Genomic DNA, 18,560 nt, shown 5'->3' on the forward strand with positions numbered 1-18,560 from the left:
TCTGCTGTGGGACACTCCTAGTAATTGGACCATTCCGTACCATCTGTCCTTCATAGAGAAATTTGCAAAGAAAAACACCACTGGCCACCAGTCCATCAGGAAGTGGTCAGCATGTGACGTCCTTGAGACCCTGAGGGAAAGAGAGAGGTTCCACTCCCACACAGCCAAGATGTTGTCGTTCTTCAAGGACCGCAACCTCTCCCCCGCAGTGGTCGAGAACGCCCTCTGCCAAGTCACCTACATTTCCCGCAGCTCATCCCTCACACCCCGCCCCAGCAATAACCGCCAAAGAGAATCGCCCCTAGTCCTCACGTACCACCCCACCAACCTCCGCATACAATGCATCATCCTCCAACACTTCCGCCATCTACAATCTGACCCCACCACTAAAAACACTTTTCTATCCCCACCCTTGTCTGCCTTCCAGAAAGACCACTCTCTCTGGGACTTCCTTGTCCGCTCCACACTCCCCTCCAACCCCACCACACCCGGCACTTACCCCAGCAACCGCAGGAAGTGCTACACTTGCCCCCACACCTCCTCCCTCGCCCCCATCCCAGGTCCCAAGATGACTTACCACATCAAGCAGATGTTCACCTGCACATCCACCAATGTGGTATATGCATCCGCTGTACCCGGTGTGGCTTCCTCTACATCAAGGAAACCAAGCAGAGGTTTGGAGGCCGCTTTGCAGAACACCTCCACTCAGTTTGCATTGAACAACTGCGCCTCCCAGTCGCGAACCATTTCAACTCCCCCTCCCATTGCTTAGATGGCATGTCCATCCTGGGCCTCCTGCAGTGCCACAACAATGCCACCCGAAGGTTGCAGGAACAGCAACTCATATTCTGCTTGGGAACCCTGCAGCCCAATGGTATCAATGTGGATTTCACCAGGTTCAAAGTCTCCCCTCCCGCCAGTGCAACCCAAAACCTGCCCAGCTCGTCCCCGCCTGCCTAACCTGTTCTTCCTCTCATCTATCCCCTCCTCCCACCTCAAGCCGCACCTCCATTTCCTACCTAGTAACCTCATCCCACCCCCTTGACCTGTCCATCCTCCCCGGACTGACCTATCCCCTCCCTACCTATACTCTCCTCTCCACCTATCATCTTCTCCATCCATCTTCAGTCCGCCTCCACCTCTCTCCTTATTTATTTATTTATTTCAGAATCCTCTCCCCCATCCCCCTTTTCTGATGAAGGGTCTAGGCCCGAAACATCAGCTTTTGTGCTCCTGAGATGCTGCTTGGCCTGCTGTGTTCATCCAGCTCCACATTTTGTTATCTCGGTGTATCCTGTTGCATGGCTTCCCAAGCAGACTGTCAAAATAATCTGGCAGAATGCTTCAACGCCAGGATTTTCCATCAAGCACCAACCTTGGCTGTTGGTGAGAAGGCACTACCAGTGAGATCCTTTATGCACACCCCGGTCAGTCTGCACCACTGTACACTGCACTTGAAGTAACTGCCCGGGGTGGGGGGAAAACTGTCACACATCTCCTTCCAGAATGGGCCTTTGCAAATGAAATCTGAGAAAAGAAATGCAGTAGTTTGTGTCTGTGTTTGGCCCTGTGTCGCAGGACTCTGTACTCTGTGGTTCGTTTCCCAGGATGTGTGCGGAGACAAATGTCAATTGCACCTAGACAACCATCAATTCAGTGAAAGACTCCCTTTGGTCTGCCCAAAACCTGTTGCACCTCTAGAGCGAGTGTTGCAGACTGGCATATTCCAAGGTCCAGGACTACGTGCCGAGAGAATCCCTGAAGCTTGAGGCAGCTGCTGTCAAGGTACACTGGGGAAAAACCGATGTCTGAAGTCTTTCTACTGAAAGTAAATGGGGGGCCAGTTATTGGACCTTTCTAGCACCTCAAATATATGTAAAAATTAGGACTGTATGTATAAGAGGAGTCTTTGGTTTTATTGGAGAGGGTCACAGTCCAATGGTCTGTTTGTTTACTTGATACGTAACTATACAGAACTGAATTACATTTGTGATGATGGATACATACACAAAGACTCTTTTTTTTTATAAAGTATATTTCTGAAATTTAAAAAAATGATTTAAACAGATGCTGTGTTTCAGGAGGCAGTCACACCCTATAGGTTAACTACTTTAAATTTGGCTAGTGGTTAGGGATGGGGTGGGCGGTGGGGGACTGTAGGTGGGTCCTGAATTTAACACTGAAGGAGCGCCCAGCTCTCGACCTCGTCGACTAGGTATGAGGTATTTGCTCACTGTGTGGATAAGCAAAAGGATTGTAGGGAGGATGAGCAAACTGACCACTGCACCATTTTAGAGGAGGCCATTCAAACTGGCGGAGCAAAAAGAAAAATGGTAATGGAAGGAGGTTCTATAATTTAGGTTAAAGATAACATCTTTTGTAAACAAGATTGAGTTTCCGCATGTCTAATGCCAAGGTAAGGGAGATCACTAACCAGCTTGAAAGGATAATCAGTGCTCCATGTCGGGACTAATAACATGGGCAATAGGAACAGTTTTGGGAATGTCAGGAATTACTAACAAAATTAAAGAACAGGAACTCAGGAGTCATAAACTCTGGATTAGATGAACCACATGCAAAGTGAAATTGGCTTCAAGAAAATTATGCAAGTAAACGCTAAAGGAGTGATGTGGGCAAGAGGGGTTCCATTTCATGAGGCACTGGCATCAGTATTGGGGCAGGAAGGACTTGTACCATTAGAACAGACTCCTCTGAAGCCAGCAGCAAGGATAAATAGGGTGATCACAAACACTTTAACTTAGTAAACTGAAGGGTGGCTCGGGGAAGTCAATAAAATTTCAAACTTAAATAATATGACAGAGAGTAAAAATAACAGTCAGGAACCCTATTCAGACAACATCAAGGGGAAGCCATGCCAGACAAAAAACTGTTAGAATTGTTTGAGGAGGTAATGAGCAAGATAAATAAAGAAGAGACAGTAGATGTGAACTATTTGGATTTCCAAAAGGCCTTTGACAAGGTATTGCACAGCTGGCTGCTAATAACATGAAAGTCCATGTCGTTAGAGGCAAAGTGCTGGCATGTATAGAAGATACTGGCCATGTATGAGGAACGGGGATAAAGGGGTCTTTTTCAGGAATGGCAACCAGTGACTATGGGAGTTCTGCAGGGATTAATGTTGGGACCCTAACATCATACATAAATGATTGGGTTGAAGGAATAGAGAGTACTGTTGGTAAGTCTGCAGGTGATACAGAGATAAGTGGACAGACAGGCAGTGCTGAGGAAATGGACAGGATGTAGAACAACTTGGGCAGGCTGGGAAAGTAGGCAAAGAGGTTGCAGACAGAATACAATTTGGGAAGGTGTAAGATTAGATTATTTTCTAAATGAGGAAAAACTTTGAAAATCTGAAGCACAAAAAAAATGCTTACGAGTCCTAGTTCAGATTCAGGGCAACATGCAGATTCAGTTGGCTGTTTGGTAGGCAAATGCAATGTCAGCATTCATTTGAAATGGGCTAGAATACAGGAGCAGATAAGTGCTGCTGAAGTTGCATAAAATTCTGGTTAGACTGCATTTGGATTACTGTGAGCAGTTTTGGGGCCCGTACCTAAGGAAGGAAGTGGTGGCACTGGAGGGGGTCCAGGGAGGTTACAAGAATGAACTCAAGGACAAAGGGTCTGTCATATGAGGACTCTCAATCTGTACTCGATGGAGTTTAGAAGGAAGAGAGGGATCTTGTTGGAATTTATAGAATTCTTAAAGACTTATACAGGGTGGATGTGGAGAAGATTCCCCAAGAGTAGGAGAGATCAGAATCCGAGCATAGCCTCAGAGTAATGAGACTCTTCACAAATGAGAGGAGGAGAAATTTCTCCAGCTAAAGGGTTGTGAATCTGTGGAAATGTCTGCTGCTGAATGCTGCACAGGCTAAATCATGGAGTGTATTTAAGACAGCGATAGATCAGTTCCTGATTAGTAAGGAGATCAAGGCTGGCAGGGAGAATGGGGTTGAGAAATACATAAGTCATGATCAAATGGTGGAGCATCTAAACATACAATTCAAGCTCTAACAGATATAGATTATATTTTAGAATAGGATATTAGAATAAAAAGCCTAAAGTCTTGTTATCCTGTATGAAGCAGTACTTTGATTTAAGCAATACTTGACCAATATAACTGATACCCAAGGTCTTGCTTTCCAAGAACAGTTTAAAACATTTCATAGAACTTTTGGCCTCATTCTGCTCCTTAACCTTATGGTTGATGTGAATTAATTAAACCAAAAGAAAGAGAAACAGTAAACAGGTGAATAAATCATCAGTGATAAGGAACAGGTTACAAATAAGAGTTCTATATACAAACGTATGGATTGTAAGGAATAAATTAAAATGACCTGCAGGCACAAATTCAAATTGGGGATTATAACATAGTAGCAATTACTGAAACATGGTTTCAAAATGGTCAAGATTGGGAATGAAATATACCAGGGTAAGGGTTGCAAGATGGACAGGGATAATGGCAGAGGTGAAGTAGCCTTAATGATTAGAAAGAAAATTATTTCAATGGTGAGGCAGGACATAATTGGGGGAAAGCATCCAATGGAGACCATATGTGTGGAACCGAGGAACAGTAAAGAATCTAAAACTGGAACAGGCATTTTGTACAGGCCCCCTGGTAGAAGCTCTAAAGCGCTAGATTCTGTAAAAGCAAAAAATAGGCACATGTACAGTAAAGCCGTAACAGTATTAATGGCGATTTTTAACTTTAACATAGCTGTAGAAGCAGATAAGTGCCTGTCAGAAAGGTAGCATATTTCTACAACATGTCTGGATTAGTTTCCTACAGCAATACGTTGTGGATGCAACAAGAGGACGAGTAATATTGAAATTAGTAATAGGTCGTGAGCCAGATTTAATTAGTAACTAACTATGTAAACTTAACAAATAGTGATCAAAACCTGGTCTAGTTCAAGTAACATTTGTAAGTGAAAAGTCAGTCCATACACCTGCAAGCAAAAAGCTCCACTTCCTAGAACAACAACCATAGACAACTAAAGAAATAAGAGGCAACACAAAACTAAGAGCAAGGGCTTACAAAATGCAAACAGCAGCACAGATTTTGCTCAATGGAAAACATACAAAAAAGCAGCTAAGGGCCAAAAAGCATATTATAGGAGCTACTAAAAGGGATTATGAATGGAAATTTGCCAGGGGCATCAAAAGAGAAGATGGTCAGATGCTATCAGAGATAATGGGAACTGCAGATGCTGGAGACTCCAAGATAATAAAATGTGAGGCTGGATGAACACAGCAGGCCAAGCAGCATCTCAGGAGCACAAAAGCTGACGTTTCGGGCCTAGACCCTTCATCAGAGAGGCGGATGGGGTGAGGGTTCTGGAATAAATAGGGAGAGAGGGGGAGGCGGACCGAAGATGGAGAGAAACGAAGATAGGTGGAGAGAGTATAGGTGGGGAGGTAGGGAGGGGATAGGTCAGTCCAGGGAAGACGGACAGGTCAAGGAGGTGGGATGAGGTTAGTAACTTGTAACTGATGTCCATTTCAAGCCCACCGACTCCCACAGCTACCTAGAATACACCTTCTCCCACCCACCCTCCTGCAAAAATTCAATCCCCTATTCCCAATTCCTCCGCCGCATCTGCTCCCACGTTAAGACATTCCACTCCCGCACATTCCAGATGTCCAAGTTCTTCAAGGACCGCAACTTTCCCCCCACAGTGATCGAGAACGCCCTTGACCGCATCTCCTGCATTTCCCGCAACACATCCCTCACACCCCGACCCGCCACAACCGCCCCAAGAGGATTCCCCTGATTCTCACACACCACCCCACCAACTTCCGGATACAACGCATCATCCTCCGACACTTCCGCCATCTACAATCCGACCCCACCACCCAAGACATTTTTCCATCCCCACCCCTGTCTGCTTTCCGGAGAGACCACTCTCTCCGTGACTCCCTTCTTCGCTCCACACTGCCCTCCAACCCCACCACACACAGCACCTTCCCCTGCAACCGCAGGAAATGCTACACTTGCCCCCACACCTCCTCCCTCACCCCTATCCCAGGCTCCAAGATGACTTTCCACATTAAGCAGAGGTTCACCTGCACATCTGCCAATGTGGTATACTGCATCCACTGTACCTGGTGTGGCTTCCTCTACATTGGGGAAACCAAGCAGAGGCTTGGGGACCGCTTTGCAGAACACCTCCGCTCAGTTCGCAACAAACAACTGCACCTCCCAGTCGCAAACCATTTCCACTCCCCCTCCCATTCTTTAGATGACATGTCCATCATGGGCCTCCTGCAATGCCACAATGATGCTACCCGAAGGTTGCAGGAACAGCAACTCATATTCCGCTTGGGAACCCTGCAGCCTAATGGTTCAATGTGGACTTCACCAGCTTCAAAATCTCCCCTTCCCCCACCGCATCCCTAAACCAGCCCAGTTCATCCCCTCCCCCCACTGCACCACACAACCAGCCCAGCTCTTCCCCTCCACCCACTACATCCCAAAACCAGTCCAACCTGTCTCTGCCTCCCTAACCTGTTCTTCCTCTCACCCATCCCTTCCTCCCACCCCAAGCCGCACCCCCATCTCCTACCTACTAACCTCATCCCACCTCCTTGACCTGTCCGTTTTCCCTGGACTGACCTATCCCTTCCCTACCTCCCCACCTATACTCTCTCCACCTATCTTCTTTTCTCTCCATCTTTGGTCCGCCTCCCCCTCTCTCCCTATTTATTCCAGAACCCTCACCCCATCCCCCGCCATGGTCAGATGCTACGCTGGCCCACTAAAGACTGGAAGTAGGAATATTGTCAATGGCTGAGGGGAAATGGTAAACATGGTGAATAAATACTTTGCCTCAGTATTTACAACAAAAAAGGAGGCTAGCTTGCCAGAAGTCCCAAGGGGATTAATAGTGAATTGGGAACAGAGACAGATGAAATTAACATAAGTAAAACATCAATAATGAGGATATTAATGGAATAAAAACTGTCAAATCCAGGGAACCTGGTGTTTTCTGTCTGAGGGTGTTAAAGGAAGAAGGAGAGCAAACTGTAGATGCTTTAACTGTAATCTTTCAGTTTCCATAACAGCGGATCGGGTAACAGAGCAGCTTGAAAATCCATCTCAGAATTTTTTTTTTAAAAAATTCAGAAACATCATTCAGAATTAATATGGTCACAACACTGTCAACTCGCCAATAAGAAAATACGGACACCTAAAGGGTTTCCATGGTCTTCACCGATACATTAACATCTAAAAGTACAATTCAAACTCTAACAGATATAGATTAGATTTTATAGAATAGGATACTAGAATAAAAGCCTAAAGTCTTGTTGTCCTGCATGTAGCTTTAATTTAATACTTGACCAATACAACTGATACCCAAGGTCTTGCATTCCAAGAACAGTTTAAAACATTTCATAGAATTAAACAGATACATCAGGTACATTCAATTAAAAAAAATGTAATCTTTTGACCAAATAGAGAAAACCAAAAAAGGATGGTCTCTTATGTTTGAGCACATCTGTTGACTTATAAAGTTAACCTTAAATTGTACGCTTATTTTAATAAGCTTTGTTTCCAAAAAAAAAGGCATCTCTGCAACAATAACTCAAATTAGTGTTTAATTTAGATAAATGTAAGATGCTGCATTTTGGAAAGACAAATCAGGGCAGGTTTTACTTAATGGTAAAGGTCCTGGGGAGTGTTGCTGAACAAAGAAACCTTGGACTGCAAATTCACAGTTCCTTGAAAGTGGAGTCACAGGTGGATAGGATAGCAAAGACAACATTTGGTATGCTTGCCTTTATTGGTCGGTGTATTGAGTATAGGCGTTGGGAGGTCATGTTGCAGTTGTACAGGACATTAGTTAGGCCACTTTTGGAGTTATTATGTGCAATTCCGGTCTCCCCGCTATATCAAGGATATTGAGAAAGGTGAAAGAGTTCAGAAAAAATTTACAAGCATGTTGCTGGGGTTGAAGGGTTTAAGCTATTGGGAGAGGCTGGATAGGCTGGGGCTATTTTCCCTGGAGCGTTAAAGGCTGAGGGGTGACCTTAGAGAGGTTTATAAAATCATGAGAGCTATGGATAGGGTAAATAGCCAAGGTCTTTTCCCTGGGGTGGGGGCCTCCAAAACTAGATAGCATAGGTTTAAGTGAGAGGGGAAAGATTTAAAAAAAAAAGGCCCTCGGGGGCAACTTTATCACAAAGAGTCTGGTGCATGTGTGGAATGAACTGACAGGAAGAGGTGGAGGTTGGTACAATTATGACATTTAAAAGGCATCTGGATAGGTATACGAATAGGAACGGTTGAGGGATATGGTCCAAATGCTGGCAAATGGGACCAGATTTATTTAGGATACTTGGTCAGCATGGACAAGTCAGACCGAAGAGTCTGTTTCTATGATTCTACTGAAATCTCTTTCACTTATGGTAGGGATTAATTAATTGTGTTTCATCCTTATAACACCCAGGAACATTCTAATCTAGCTAAAAATTAATTAATACAAAAAAAAAATCAACAAGGAAGTCATAATCTCAACTGGCTCCTTTTCGTCAGGTAGACGATGAACAGGCACTGATGAACAGGCACAGCATTCTTAGTTACATGAGCTTGAGTTTTGAGTCTCTTTACCCAAAGTGGAAGTGGCTTATTCAAGGGGTCTAGGAGTGTACTACACAACTGTTGTGTTAATGCCACTTGATAGCACTGTTGTACACTGAGGTATTCATGGAGGGCAGCCTTCTATTTTAATGTGGAGTGTGTCTTGCACAAGCTGCATTGCCATTGTCCGTCTCTCTTGCTCTCTTTCCTCGAGAGAGAGTAAGCAGGGTGGAGGAGGAAGAGAGAGACACAGATGTTCATGTCCTTTGTGGACTACTGTTAACTCCAATTTTCTGGCAAGCATGCATGAAGTACTGTGTCGTAGCTTCAGCAGATTTTTATCCCATTTATAGGGACATTCTGTGCTAGTTCTGCTGTGTTATCCTATGCTAGTTATTGAACCAGGTTTGATTGAGTGAAGGACGTCCATGTCACAAGACAACAATTTGTACAGAATATAATTCAGCTGCTCATTCACAACTCATGTTTCAGGATGTCAGATATGTCTTTGTATATCTGTATCCAGTCCCTCGTGAATACTTAGAACAATGGTTGCTGTTATATTTATGTGAAACAATATTGTGTGTGTAAGTTAGCTCAGTGATACAAGTTAGATTAAATACTTTTAAAATATAATATGAACATTTAAGTGCATGGACAATATTAGCTTGAAGCACAATAAAGGAAACAAATGCTGAAAACAGGCAAGATTCCAAACAGCTCACAAAACTCAGGACAGAATCAACATTGACAATTAAAGATATTGTACATTGCAGTTAAGTAGTAACAAAGAATTTTGCATGTCTTTTTCATGAATATCATCACAATGCAGACTTAATTATAACAATATAATTGCTACCTAACATTTTGTGACATAAAGTGAAAAGGGATAATCGTGCCTATCACATGCTGTGAATCTCAGAACTAAATATTACTAAATATATTAAGATAACCTTCAGATCAGATCCCACATTCATCCACATTATTAAAAAGGATTAACTTCAAGGAGATGTTTTGATTCTAGAACATTCTATTCGAACACTTCAATCAAGTCATCTGCACATAAATACTAATACAATATAAACTAAGAAACCAGATATTTTAAGAAGTTGAAATGTTTGTTGTTCAATTAGTGATGTTATGAAGATGCTTTAACTAAAGTTACTGCACAAAATAAACATTCTAAGGCAGCTATTTTGGTAATGATACCTGGAGAGTGCCAGGAGGGGCAGAGAATGCACAAACATAGAAAACTAAGAAGTAAATTACATCAGAGAGGGAAAAATAGTAAGAAAAAGGCAAAGTTAATGGCTCTTTAACTGAATATGTGTAATATTGAGAACAAAATAAATGAATTAATGGCACAGATGAAGGTTAACAGGTATGATCTATGACAGATATCATGGAGTTATCACAGAATCAGAGAAGTGTTATGACATAGAAGGCGGCTATTTGGCCCACCATGCTTGCACTAGCTTAGTAAATGTACATCATTACTTAGTGTCAATCTCCTGCTTTTCCCCATATCCTTGCACATTATTTTTATTTAAGCAATCATCCAATGGCCTCTTCAATCGAATGCACTTCCACTACACTTCCAGGGAGTACATCCCAAACCGAGTGGAAACAATTTTCCTTATTTCATCCGTGCTTCTTTTGCAAGTCACTAACTCTATCCCCGCTTGTTCTCATATTTTTTTTTTTAAGAAGAGTGGGAACAGCTTCATACTATCTAACCCAGTCATGATTTTAATAACTTCCAGCAGATCTCCTCTCAACCTTCGTCTCTCCAAAAAGAACATTCCCAACTTCTTCAATCAATCTTCATAACTGAAGTTCTTCATCACCGCAACCACTCTTGAAAATTGCTTTGCCACTCTCTTTATTGCAATCACATCCTTCAATAATGTAGTGTCCAAAATCATACACAATATTCCAGGTCCAACGACTGCTTTAGAATGAGACAGGTAGAAAGAAGGATGAAGTCCTGCGGAGTGAGTACAAGGAGTTAAGAAAAAGGCTGAAAAGCAGGATTTTGCAGGTAGTAATCACTACTACGAATGCCATGTGCTAGCGAAGCAAGGAAGAGAAAGATAGGACAGCTGAATACGTGGCTAAGGAGCTGGTGCAGGGTTTCAGGTTCTTGGAACATTGGGACCTCTTCCAGGGCAGGGGTAACCTGGATAAGGGGGGGGGGGGGGGGGGTTGCACCTAAACTGAAGGGTAACCAGTATTCTCACAAGGATGTCCACTAGTACTCAGGAGAATTTAAACTAGAGAGTGGTGGGGAGCTGGGAACCCGAGCAGCAGGTCAGCAAGTGTAGGGATTGATGGGAAGGTAGATGTTAGGACTAAGTCAAAAAGGAAGGGCAGGCAGAGACAGGTAAATGAACACGATGGTACTAATGGGCTGAAGTGTGTTTATTTCAATGCAAGGAGTATTACAGAGGTAAGGCAGATGAACTTACAGCCTGGATCAAAACATGGGACTATAAAGTTGTGGCCATTACAGAGACTTGTTAAGACAGAGACAGGACCAGCTGCTCAACATTCCAGGCTTTCGTTGTTTTAGACGCGATAGAGAGGAAACTAAAAAGAGGTGGAGGAGTTGCATTACTAATCAGGGAGAATGTCATATCCGCAGTCAGAGTGGACATACTGGAGGACTCATCCATGAGACAATATGGGTAGTCTGAAAAATAAAATGGGAGCAATCATTCTGATAAGATTATGCTACAAGGCTTTCCCACAGCCAGAGTGACATTGAGAAACATATATGCAGACAGATAAATGAAAAGACACAAAAACAACAGGGTAGTCATAATCGTGAAATGAACTTCCCCAATATTAACTGGGACTCCCCTACAGCAAGAGGCATAGACAGGGCAGAATTTGTTATGTGCATTCAAAAGAGTTTCTTGAAATGATATGTGGATAATCCAACTAGAGGAGGAGCCATACCAAACTTTGTATTAGCTAATGAACCTGTCCCACCTTTCAGTGGGACAGCATTTTGGAAACTGTGATCAAAGCCCCTTAAGATGGCTATGAGTAAGGATAAGTCAGAGCCTTGTGGCACAGTACTAAACTGGGGGAGGGCAACTTACATCAGTATTAGACAAGAGCTAGCGAGTGTTAATTGAGAGCAGCATTTATCGAGCAAGTCCACATTTGACACGTGGGAGCTGTTTAAAGCTCTGTTCAAGAGTGTTCAGGACTGACATATTCCAGTAGGCAGGAAGGACAAGGCTAGTAAGGTAAGAGACCCTGGGGTAATGAGGGAGGTGGTGAATTTAAACGCCCCGATTATATCTGCCTCCACCTGCATTCCAGGTTCCAACCACTGTCTGCTCCTCTGATACTGCCTGGTCTGCGGTGTTGATCCAGCTCCACACTGCGTTATGCAATGTTTAGGAAGCTAGAACTGGACAGGCTCCATGAGGAATATGAAGAAAGCAGGAAAGACGTCAAGCAGGGAATTAGGAGAACAAGAAGGGGCCATGAAATGATCTTGACAAACAATATTAAAGGGAATCCCAAGGCATTCTATACATATTAAAAACAAGGGGATAACTAGGGAAAAAGTAGGACCACTTATGGATAAAGGAGGAACTTATACTTGGAGGCAAAGAATGTGGGTGAGATCCTAACTGAGTATGTTGCATCAGTATTCACCCAGGAGAAGGATATGGAAGGCAGCCAGATTTGTGTGGAGTGTGCAAATCGGTAGGGCATTTTGAAATCAAGAAAAAAGTAGTGTTGCATCTCTTGAGGGTCTTCAAGGTGGATTAGTCCTCAGGGCCCAACGGTATCTACCCCAGGTTGAGAGGGGCAAGAAGGAGATTACTGGGGCCTTGACCAAGATTTTTGTATCCTTGCTAGCCACTGGAGGAGCCCCAGAGGACAGGTGAGTAGCTAATGTTGTTCCTCTGTTCAAGAGGCGAAATAGGGAAATCCAGGAAACTATACATTTGTGTGTCTCTCATTGGTGGTTGGGAAGCTATTGGAGAGAATTCATAGGGATATGATTTAAATGCATTTGGAAGAGCATGGCCTAATTAGGGACAGTCAGCATGGCTTTGTGCAGGACAGGTCATGTCTTACCAGCCTGATTGAATTTTAAGGAGATGACAATGAAGGTAGAGCAATGGATGTGGTCTACATGGATTTTACCAAGGCTTTCAACAAGGTCTCTCATGATGGGCTAATTCAGAAGATAAAGATGCATGGGATCCATGGTGACTTGGAACCAAGGAATCAGCATTCCTCTGCTTTCTATAAGCAAGCCAATGTGATGGAAGTGTGTTTTTCTGGCTCAAGGTCCAAGACTAGCGATGTTGTGTAGGAGCTGTACTGGGATCTCTCTTGTTTGTGATAATATAAGTGGCTTGGATGAAAATGTAGATGGGCGGGCTAGTAAGTTTTTAGACAATACAAAGATCAGTGGAGTTGTGGATAGTGTAAAAGATTGTCAAAGAATACAGTGGGATCTAGATCAGTTGCAGATATGGGCAGAGAAATGGCAGATGGAGCTTAATACAAGTAAGTGTGGGGTGGTGCTACTTGGGAGATCGAACATTAAAAGAAAAATATAGTTAATAGCAAGATCCTAAACAGCATTGATGCACAGAGGGATCTTGGAGTTCAAGTCCACAGCTCCCTCAAAGTAGTTACAAAAGTGGATAGGGTGGTAAAGGAGGTGTATGGCATGCTTGCCTTGATTGGTCAGAGAATTAAATACAAAGAGTCAAAATCTCATTTTGCAGCTCTATAAAACGTTGGTTAGGCCACACTTATCAAGTATTGCATTCATTTCTGGTTACCACATTACAGGAAGGAGCTTGGAGAGAGTGCAGAAGAGGTTTACCAGGATGCTGCTTGGATTAGCGTTGTGAGCTTTACAGGAGAGGCTACAAAGACTGGGATTGTTTTCTCTGGAGTGGCAGAGGCTGAAGGGAGCCTTGATAGTGTTGACCATCAGAATCTTTCCCTCCCTGCCAACCCAGAGTTTAAATGTCTAAAACCAGGGATCATGCATTTAAGGCAAAAGGGGGCAAGTTCCAAGGAGATGTGGGGGTAAAGTTTTACTTTTATGCAGACAGTGGTTGGAACCTGGAATGCAGGTGGAGGCAGATATAATCGGGGCGTTTAAAGGACTTTTAGATAAGCACATGAAAATGCAAGGAAAGGAGGGATATGTATCAAGGGTAGGCAGAAGGGGCTAATTTAATTTGGCATCATGTTTGGCACGACATTGTGGGCTGAACGGCCCATTCCTGTGCTGTACCATTCTATGTAAGTTCAACATCACCGCTTTGTTCTTGTATTCCATACCCCTATTAGTAAGCTAAAGTCTTGTCTGATGGAATAGGATGTGGTAAAACGTGAGGCAAGAGTAATACAGGGGCTGAATATATTTTAAATGGAAAAAGATATAACACAAATGAACTGTACAGTCCTTGTGCATAAATCACAAAAAGATAACAAACAAGACCTGCAGGTAATAGGGAAGGCAGCAGAATGTTGGCCCCTATTTCAAAGAAAATTAAGTTTGAAAATAAGGAGGTCATGCTATAGCTATATAAGGCACTACTCAGACCACAGTGGAAATACTGTGAAAGAAAATTTAAGAAACATGTACTGGCATTGGGGCAGTCCAGAAAAGCCTCACTAGATTCCTCCAGTACCCAGGAACAATGTCTCAAGTAGTTGAGACCAGACCAGACCCTTAGATAAGGCCCCAAAACTGCTCACAATATTCTAAATGCGGTCTGACCAGAATGTAACACAGTTTTAGCAGTACGTTACTGGCTTTGTATTCCATAACTCTCGAAATTAATGTCACTCAGCTAATCCTCTAGTCATGCCAATAGCCTGCCCCCAAAACCTGTGCCCCCTACACCTCATTTTCACCATGGACGTCCAGTCCCTATACACCTGTATTCCTCATGCAGATGGCCTCAAGGCCCTCCGCTGCTTCCTGTCCTGCAGGCCCGACCAATCCCCCTCCACCGACACCCTCATCCGCCTAGCCGAACTCGTCCTCACCCTCAGCAAATTCTCTTTCGATTCCTCCCACTACCTACAGACAAAGGGTGTGGCCATGGGCCCAAGCTATGCCTGCCTCTTTGTAGGTTACGTGGAACAGTCCCTCTTCCGCACCTACACAGGCCCCAAACCCCACCTCTTCCTCCATTACATTGATGACTGTATCGGCGCCGCCTCTTGCCCCCCAGAGGAGCTCGAACAGTTCAGCCACTTTACCAACACCTTCCACCCCAACCTCAAGTTCACCTGGGCCATCTCCAACACATCTCGCACCTTCCTGGACCTCTCAGTCTCCATCGCTGGTAACCAGCTAGAAACTGGATGTCCATTTCAAGCCCACCGACTCGCACAGCTACCTAGAATACACCTCCTCCCACCCACATTCCTGCAAAAATTCCATCCCCTATTCCCAATTCCTCCACCTCTGCCGCATCTGCTCCCAGGATGAGGCATTCCACTCCCACACATCCCAGATGTCCGAGTTCTTCAAGGACCGCAACTTTCCCCCCACAGTGGTCGAGCACGCCCTTGACCGCGTCTCCCGCATTTCCCGCAACACATCCCTCACACCCTGCCCCTGCCACAACCGCCCCAAGAGGATTCCCCTTGTTCTCACACACCACCCCACCAACCTCCGGATACAACGCATCATCCTCCAACACTTCCGCCATCTACAATCCAACCCCACCACCCAAGACATTTTTCCATCCCCACCCTTGTCTGCCTTCCGGAGAGACCACTCTCTCTGTAACTCCCTTGTTCGCTCCACACTCCCCTCCAACCCTGGCACCTTCCCCTGCAACCGCAGGAAATGCTACACTTGCCCCCACATCTCCTCCCTCACCCCCATCCCAGGCCCCAAAATGACATTCCATGTTAAGCAGAGGTTCACCTACACATCTGCCAATGTGGTATACTGTATCCACTGTACCCAGTGTGGCTGCCTCAACATTGGGGAAACCAAGCGGAGGCTTGGGGATCACTTTGCAGAACACCTCCGCTCGGTTCGCAACAAACAACTGCACCTCCCAGTTACGAATCATTTTAACACCCCCTCCCATTCTTCAGACGACACGTCCATCATGGGCCTCCTGCAGTGCCACAATGATGCCACCCGAAGGTTGCAGGAATAGCAACTCCTATTCCGCTTGGAAACCCTGCAGCCCAATGGTATCAATGTGGATGTCACCAGCTTCAAAATCTCCCCTTCCCCCACCACATCGCAAAACCAGCCAAGCTCATTCCATCCCCCCACTGCATCCCAAAACAAGCCCAGCCTGTCTCTGGCTCCCTAACCTGTTCTTCCCCTCACCCATCCCTTCCTCCCACCTCAAGCCGCACCTCCGTTTCCTACCTACTAACCTCATCCCACCTCCTTGGCCTGTCCGTCTTCCCTGGACTGACCTATCCCCTCCCTACCTATACTCTCCTCTCCACCTATCTTCTTTTCTCTCCCTATTTATTCCAGAACCCTCTCCCCATCCCCCTCTTTGATGAAGGGTCTAGGCCCGAAACGTCAGCTTTTGTGCTCCTGAGATGTTGCTTGGCCTGCTGTGTTCATCCAGCTTCACACTTTATTATCTTGGATTCTCCAGCATCTGCAGTTCCCATTATCTCTTATATTTAGCAGCCTCCTGTGCAGCAACTTGTCAAAGGCCTTCTGGAAATCCAAACTGATCACATACACTGGCTCACCTTTGAGGAGCTAACGAGCTAGTTTAGACAAAGAATTCTAACAGATTTGTCAACCACGACTTTCCCTTGACAAAGCTGTGCTGATTCTGCCATATTTTACCACACACTTCCAAATATTCTGCAATTTCAGAGTCACAGAATCATACAAAGTGGAAACTGACCCTTTGGTCCAGAATCCCAAACTAAACTAGTCCTGCTTGCCTGTGCTTGGGCCATTTCCTCCCAAACATTTCTTATTCATGTACTCATCTAAATGTCTCTTAAAACATTCTCATTGTATCCACATCCATCACCTCCTCTGGAAGCTCACTCCACCCACGAACCAGTCTGTAAAACAAATATCCCCTCATGTTTTTTTTTTAAAATCTTTCTCCTCTTACCTTTAAAATATGTCCACTAGTCTTGAAATCACCCACCCTATGGAAAAGACACCTGCCATTTATCCTATCTATATCAGTCATGGTTTTACAAATCTCTATTAACCTCAACCTCCTTTGCACCAGTGAAATAGGGTCCCAGTCTCTCCTCATAACCCAAACGTCCCATTCCCAGCAACATCCTGGTAAATCGCTTCTGTACCTTCTCTGGCTTAATAATATCGTTCCTATATCTTGGCGGCCAGAACTGGACACAGTGTGCCAGAAGAGGCCCCACCAATGTCCTGTACAAACTCAACATGACTTCCTAACTTCTATACTCAAAAGATCTGAGCAATGAAGCAAGTGTGCTAAATGCCTTCTTATCCACCCTGTCTATACGTGATGCAAACTTCGAAGAATTGTATGTGAACTCCTAGGGTCTCTGTTTGTAACACTACCCAAGAACCTACTTACACTATTACAAGTCCAGCCCTTGTTTGTTTTGCCAAAATGCAATAGCTTGCATTTACCCAAATCAAACTCCATCTGCCACTCCTCAGCCCACTGACCCAATTGATCACAATCTCTGTGTTTTTAGATAATGTGTGTCACTGACTCTCTAATACCAAATTTTGGCGTCATCTGCAAACTTACATACTACACCTTCTATATTCTCTTCTAATTTGTTTATATAAATGGCAAACAAAATGGCTTAATAATGGACTCCAAAATCTTCCTAACAAGTGAGATCAGGCTAGCTAGCCTATAGGTTCCCATCTTCTGCCTTCCTCTGTTCTAAACAGCGGTGTTACATGAGCTTGCAGGACTTGGGTGTCATTGACTGGGCCAGCATTTATTGCCTGTCCCTAGTTACCATTGAGAAGGTGGTGGTGAACTGCCTTCTTGAACAACTGCAGTCCATGTAATGTAGGCAGTCCCAGATCATCACTGAAATCCAATTCCAGGATTTTGACCAAATTAATGAAGGAATGCAACAAAATTTCCAAGTCAGTATGGTAAGTGGCTTGGAGGGAGCCTGCAGGGGACATCACTCCCAAGTATCATAGAATCCCTACAGCGAGGAAACAGGACCTTCGTCCCAACAAGTCAACACTGACCTTTGCAGCATCCCACACAGACCCATACAACCCACGTAATGTGCACATCCCTGAATACTACAGGCAATTCAGTACAGCTAATCTACCTAGCCTGCACATTCGTGGACTGTGGGAGGAAACTGGCGCACCCGGAGGAAACCCATAAAGACACAGAGAGAATATGCAAACTCCACATAGACAGTTGCCCGGGGCTAGAATCAAGCCTGAGCCCCTGGTATTGTGAGGCAGCAATGCTAACCACCGAGCCAAGGTGACGCACCAGTTCTTCTGAATGGCAGTAGTCATGGGTTTGCAAGGCCATGTAGATGGTTCTCACTGCTACTACTAAGCGCTGATGGTAAAGAGAATGGATGTGGCACCAGTAATGTGGGCTACTTAGTCTTGAATGGTATCAAGCTTCTGGAGCATTTTTGGAGCTGGACCATGGCTAGATCAGTTCAGTTTCTGGTCAAAGGTTAAACCCAGGATGTTTATAATGGGGCGTTCAGTCACAATAATGCCAAGGGGCAATGGTTAGATTGCCTCCAATACAGACAGACAGTCACTCTCTGGTATTTGTGAGGCATGTTTGTACCTGGCCTCTCTTCAGCCCAAGCCTGGATATTGTCCAGGTCTTAATCCATTTTGCAAGTGGACCAGTAGGCATAATCTCAAAATTAGCGGGTACCCATTTAAGACAGAGCTGAAGCAGCACTTCTCTCGGAGGGATGTGAATCTGTTGCATTCTTTACCACAG

General features: G+C 44.5%; 1 protein-coding gene across 1 annotated transcript in view; it reads right to left on the bottom strand.

Moving 5' to 3' along the window:
- panx1a (pannexin 1a) overlaps nucleotides 1–18,560 on the bottom strand; it is a 133,107-nt gene that overhangs the window by 19,286 nt on the left and 95,261 nt on the right. The gene's annotated exons all lie outside the window — the stretch shown is intronic.

Source organism: Stegostoma tigrinum, chromosome 6 (assembly GCF_030684315.1).
Source record: "Stegostoma tigrinum isolate sSteTig4 chromosome 6, sSteTig4.hap1, whole genome shotgun sequence".
Taxonomy (NCBI): Eukaryota; Metazoa; Chordata; class Chondrichthyes; order Orectolobiformes; family Stegostomatidae; genus Stegostoma; species Stegostoma tigrinum.